Raw genomic sequence first — 6,825 nt, 5'->3', positions numbered from 1 at the left:
TAGTAAGGATTGAGGTAAAGATCAGTTATTATTTTGTAACAAATTAAATTATAAATCTTTAAAGTTCTAAACTGAAATATTAGAGACAAAACAAATGACTTCTGCTAAAATGTCAAAATCAGTTTTATTACTCATACGAAAAATTAAGTTGCAAACGCTTCAAACATTGTCTGTAAAGATACAATGGCCTACAAGTCTAAAGTTCATTTTCTCTAGAAACAAACAACCCTCTGCTCTCAACTGGTGTTGGAAGTACTCGTGAAAGTTGGTATTTTTGTGTTGAATCTTCATCAAGAACGTTAGGAAACACACATACATTTCTGTTGTTCTTACATGGCACAAAAATTTCACACATACATTGCCTGCACCAACATTTGTGGCCACTCCAGCACATTGCCTTGTCTTCTTCTCATTTTCGGATGTGTTTATAGTCTATGGAAAAAAAAGCTTCTTCTTTCAGCAGTAAAACTTCATTGAAAAATGGGTTGTCTTCAGTTTCATCACTGCTAGAAGCACTGTCACTTGTTCCCACACTGTTTTTTTTATTATTATTTTTTTTCTGGAAGTCACAGCTCATAAGTGATATCTACATCTACATGGATACTCTGTAAGTCACACTTAAGTGCCTGGCAGAGGGTTCATTGAACCACCTTCACATTAATACTCCATTATTCCATTCTAACAACGCACTGAAAAAAATTAACACTTATATCTTTCCATGCGATCTCTGATTTCCCTTATTTTATTATGAGGATCATTTCTCCCTAAGTAGGTCGGCGTCAACAAAGTATTTTCACATGCGGAGGAGAAAGTTGGTGATTGAAATTTCGTGAGAAGATCCTACTGCATCAAGAAACACCTTTGTTTTAATGATGTCCACCCCAAATTCTGTATCATGTCCATGACACTCTCTCACCTATTTCTCGATAATACAAAATGTGCTGCTCTTCTTAGAACTTCCTAGGTTTTTAGTTGAATTTACAACATTTAGATTTGACTGTGTAACCGAAGTTTAAGGGGATTCCTTTTAGCACTCATGTGGATGACCTCACACTTACAAGAATGATGTTTTCTAAATCCTTGTTGACTGTGTGTCAATAGACTGTTCGCTTCGAGGTAATTCATAATGTTTGAACACAATATTTATTCCAAAATCCTGCTGCATATTGATGTTACTAATATGGGCCTGTAATTTAGTGGATTACTCCTATTACTTTTCTTGAATATTGATGTGACCTGTGCAGTTGTCCAGCCTTTGGGTAGGATCTTTTGTCAAGTGAGGGGTGGTATGTAATTTTTAAGCATGGAGCCATTGCATCAGCATTCTCTTGAAAGAAAGGTATACGGTCTGGACTGGAAGACTTGCCTCCATTAAGAGATTTAAGTTGCTTCTGTACTTCAAGGATACGTACTTCTAAGATGCTTGTGTTGGCAACTGTTTTTGATTCAAATTCTGGAATATTTCTTAATTTGCTTTTGGTGAAGGAATTTTAGAAGGCTGTGTTTAGTAACTCTGTTTTAGGAGCACTGTCACCATTGGTACTGTACAAAAAAGGCATTGACTGTGTCGTGCCACTATCATACTGCACATACAACGAGAAATTTTTGGATTTCATGCCAGGTTTTGATACAAGTTTTCATTGTGGAAACTATCATTAGGATCTCCCATTGGAGTACATGATAAATTATGAAATTCTTCGAAACTAAAAGTCCATGCTTCTGTGTTGTTTTGCCAGCCCTCCTTGTTACCAGACAATTTGCATGAGACAGTATTCAGTTAATCTACATCTACATGACTACTCTGCAATTCACATTTAAGTGCTTGGCAGAGCGTTCATCGAACCACAATCATTATATCTCTCTACCATTCCACTCCCGAACAGCGCGCGGGAATAACGAACACCTAAACCTTTCTGTTCGAGCTCTGATTTCTCTTATTTTATTTTGATGATCATTCCTACATATGTAGGTTGGGCTCAACAAAATATTTTCGCATTCGGAAGAGAAAGTTGGTGACTGAAATTTCGTAAATAGATCTCGCCGCGACGAAAAACGTCTTTGCTTTAATGACTTCCAGCCCAACTCGCGTATCATACCTGCCACACTCTCTCCCCTATTACGTGATTATACTAAACGAGCTGCCCTTTTTTGCACCCTTTCGATGTCCTCCATCAATCCCACCTGGTAAGGATCCCACACCGTGCAGCAATATTCAGGTGTATACGACCCAGGACATCCGGGAAGAACCCGGGAATTTTTTCATCCGGGAGAAAACCGGGAAGAACCCGGGAATTTAACATTGTTTTAGCTTTCAGTTAAAGTTTTGTAATACTGCTACTGGAGAAAGGTACTGCAGCAATAAAATATAAATGAGAGGGAAAAAAAAATAAAACTTTAGTGGCAAAGGAAATGTGCAATTTACAACAACAAAATACTGTGCACGCACAAGTGTCTGCAAATAGCAAAAATATGTCAAAGGCCGTAGGGCGCAGACTGTAATTCTTCGTAACAATAAACTGCTTGAAACTTCCTGGCAGATTAAAACTGTGTGCCCGACCGAGACTCGAACTCGGGATCTTTGCCTTTCGCGGGCAAATGCTACCGAAGCACGACTCACGTCCGGTACTCACAGCTTTACTTCTGCCAGTGTCTCGTCTCCTACCTTCCAAACTTTACAGAAGCTCTCCTGCGAACCTTGCAGAACTAGCACTCCTGAAAGAAAGGATACTGCGGAGACATGGCTTAGCCACAGCCGGGGGGATGTTTCCAGGATGAGATTTTCACTCTGCAGCGGAGTGTGCGCTGATATGAAACTTCCTGCAGATTAAAACTGTGTGCCCGACCGAGACTCGAACTCGGGACCTTTGCCTTTCGCGGGCAAGTGCTCTACCATCTGAGCTACCGAAGCACAACTCACGTCCGGTACTCACAGCTTTACTTCTGCCAGTATCTCGTCTCCTGCCTTCCAAACTTTACAGAAGCTCTCCTGCGAACCTTGCAGAACTTGCTCTCCTGTGAACATTGCAGAACTAGCACTCCTGCAAGGCTCGCAGGAGAGCTTCTCTAAAGTTTGGAAGGTAGGAGACGAGATACTGGCAGAAGTAAAGCTGTGAGTACTGGACGTGAGTTGTGCTTCGGTAGCTCAGATGGTAGAGCACTTGCTCGCGAAAGGCAAAGGTCCCGAGTTCGAGTCTCGGTTGGGCACACAGTTTTAATCTGCCAGGAAGTTTCATATCAGCGCACACTCCGCTGCAGAGTGAAAATCTCATTCTGGAAATAAATTTCTTGCTATGAGCATGACGTCACAACTATTCACATTATGTTCGTTGGACCAGTTGTCAGCGGTCTGTTGCGCATGCGCATTTGACTCGCGTATAAGCAGTACCTTTCCCGCTTCCCGTTACTTGAAGTTTGGCTGTTACCTGTATCGGTAGTAGCAGCAAGCAGCCAGATGCAAACGAGAAAAATTTTTGTCGCGCGCCCTAGCTGCCAGATTCGCGCTTGCACAGAGTTGTCTGAGTTGTAGTGGGGAGGGGGCTAGTCTCCACATGACCCGTGTTTGCGTTAAGTGATTTCGCTGCTTCTCTTCGTGTACAGCTCCCACGTCAAATGAAAACAAAACGGATTTCTGTGGCCAGGAGCTATCAAGTGAATTAAAATACATTCACATAATTACGGAGGGCAAAAATATATTATTAATTGCAATTTTCCGATTTTATTTTATTTCCAAGTTAGTAGCAGTCAAGCATTAATCGCCTTGCAGAACAATGAAGTTATTTTTGTAAGTTTGCTAAAGAAATTTGGCATTATTAATCTTTCCGCTGAGGCAATCATTTTATTTGAAACGAAGTGTTTCATTCTACAGTATTGGCTGTATAGTTCCAACAGTTCGCTGAATTTCAAGTGCACGTTATCGTCTTCTGCCATGTATGGCAGTTTGCCATAATAAAGAACCAAAAATGAGATCCTAGAGTACTGGTACTCCAAGAAAATTTATATCCGAAAAACTACACTGAAAAGTGTAAGCGTAGGCTTCCGCGGCCGTTGTCTTCTTCAATAAAATTCTTCAGGGTATCAGACCGCATCGTCATAATTTAAAATGCGCCAACGTTTTGGCCAGCGTTGCAGCTAGCCTTCATCAGGGCCTTACGTTAACTGCTAAATGAACTCACTTGGTTCCTTAAATAGCTGCACGAGAAAACTGTGTCGTTACTTGATTGGCAGTTAACGTAAGGCCCTGATGAAGGCTAGCTGCAACGCTGGCCGAAACATTGGCGCATTTTAAATTATGACGATGCGGTCTGATACCCTGAAGAATTTTATTGAAGTACACTGAAAAGCTTAATATCAGATGGGACCTACTTCATTGTGAATCTGGAAAAAGCCAATTTGCGCTTCAAGCCGAATTATGCATTTTAGTATGGTTTATGAAATGCCGATGGTCTCTGGAGTATCCTCTGATGCCCTGTTTCTTTTGTGGTGTAATGTAAGCTCTCTTAGTGCTTCATACACACGAACACGCGGGCTTCCTACACCACTGCAGTTGCACACGCACAATAATGCCTGTTTTCTGGCGCTCTCTGGCAACTGGTAAATCGAACCTATTTCTAACAGTCTCTGGATAGTATTGCGAACGATGGTTAGAAAAGCGTTACTTTCAAAGTAAATTTCTTTTTACGCAAGATGAATTATGTTACGTGTGAGAAAGTGGGATGGATATCTAAATCACAGAGCGTTCGAAACTGAACAGTTTGAGGACCAGCCACTTACAAGAATTTCGAGCCGAGACATTTATGTCATAATTTTAAATTTTCTGGCACATTTGTGTGATGTATCTTAAAGTACAACACACGCGAAAAAGATCAATATTACATGTGAAAGCTTAGCTTTTCTTGTAGATATATACGGTACTGTGAACATTAATGTAAACCGTTAACTTTTCCTCTTGTGTGTTCGCGCTGTGTAACCAGTGACAAAAGGACATCGCAACCTGTGTTTCAACGCTCCGGAAACTAACGCACTGTGTTGGGTGCAATTCGAATTTATACTTTCGTAATACGAAAATATGCAGCGTATATGTTGCTGCAAATCAAAGGTCTTTCCAAAACTTCTCTCCTTTTTTTATTAAAAGTTTCTCCAAAACTTCTCTGCCCCCGTTTTTTCTTTTTTTTCCGGGAAGTTCTACGCGATTGTATAAAACGTTAACCATTCAAACGATTGATAAGTTTTACAGTTCCGAGGGAAAATCTACGGAAAACCTACTGTCACTTAACCCGGGAAAAAGCATATTTTTGAAACGTGATATCTGGGAATTTTTTTTCCTTGTACCCGTATGCAACCTGAATATTCTAACAGAGGACGAACGAGTGTAGTGTAAGCTGTCTGTTTAGTGGACTTGTTGCATCTTCTAAGTGTCCTGCCAATGAAACGCAACCTTTGGCTCGCCTTCCCCACAATATTATCTATGTGGTCTTTCCAACTGAAGTTGTTCGTAATTTTAACCCCAGGTACTTAGTTGAATTGACAGCCTTGAGAATTGTACTATTTATCTAGTAACCGAATTCCAACGGATTTCTTTTGGAACTCATGTGGATCACCTCACACTTTTCGTTATTTAGCGTCAACTGCCACCTGCCACACCATACAGCAATCTTTTCTAAATCACTTTGCAACTGATACTGGTCTTCGGATGACCTTACTAGATGGTAAATTACAGCATCATCTGCGAACAACCTAAGAGAACTGATCAGATTGTCACCCAGGTCATTTATATAGATCAGGAACAGCAGAGGTCCCAGGACGCTTCCCTGGGGAACACCTGATATCACTTCAGTTTTACTCGATGATTTGCCGTCTATTACTACAAACTGCGACCTTCCTGACAGGAAATCACAAATCCAGTCGCACAACTGAGACGATACCCCATAGGCCCGCAGCTTGATTAGAAGTCGCTTGTGAGGAACGGTGTCAAAAGCTTTCCGGAAATCTAGAAATACGGAATCAACTTGAGATCCCCTGTAGATAGCGGCCATTACTTCGTGCGAATAAAGAGCTAGCTGCGTTGCACAAGAACGATGTTTTCTGAAACCATGCTGATTACGTATCAATAGATCGTCCCCTTCGAGGTGATTCATAATGTTTGAATACAGTATATGCTCCAAAACCCTACTGCAAACCGACGTCAATGATATAGGTCTGTAGTTCGATGGATTACTCCTACTACTCTTCTTAAACACTGGTGCGACCTGCGCAATTTTCCAATCTGTAGGTACAGATCTATCGGTGAGCAGGCGGTTGTATATGATCGCTAAGTAGGGAGCTATTGTATCAGCGTAATCTGAAAGGAACCTAATCGGTATACAATCTGGACCTGAAGACTTGCCCGTATCAAGCGATTTGCGTTGCTTCGCAACCCCTAATGTATCTACTTCTAAGAAACTCATGCTAGCAGCTGTTCGTGTTTCAAATTCTGGGATATTCCATTCGTCTTCCCTGGTGAAGGAATTTCGGAAAACTGCGTTCAATAACTCCGCTTTAGTGGCACAGTCGTCGGTAACAGTACCATCGGCCTGCCGCGGTGGCCGAGTGGTTCTAAGCACTTCAGTTCGGAACCGCGCGACTGCTACGGTCGCAGGTTCGAATCCTGCCTCGGGCATGGATGTGTGTGATGTCTTTAGGTTTAAGTAGTTCTAAGTCTAGGGGACTTTGAACCATTTTGAACAGTACCATCGGCACTGCGCAGCGAAGGTATTGACTGCGTCCTGCCGCTTGTGTAGTTTACATACGACCAGAATTTCTTTGGATTTTCTACCAAATTTCGAGACA

Source organism: Schistocerca nitens, chromosome 2 (genome assembly GCF_023898315.1).
Source record: "Schistocerca nitens isolate TAMUIC-IGC-003100 chromosome 2, iqSchNite1.1, whole genome shotgun sequence".
NCBI classification, from domain to species: Eukaryota; Metazoa; Arthropoda; class Insecta; order Orthoptera; family Acrididae; genus Schistocerca; species Schistocerca nitens.
Note: the sequence above shows the minus strand (reverse complement) of the source record.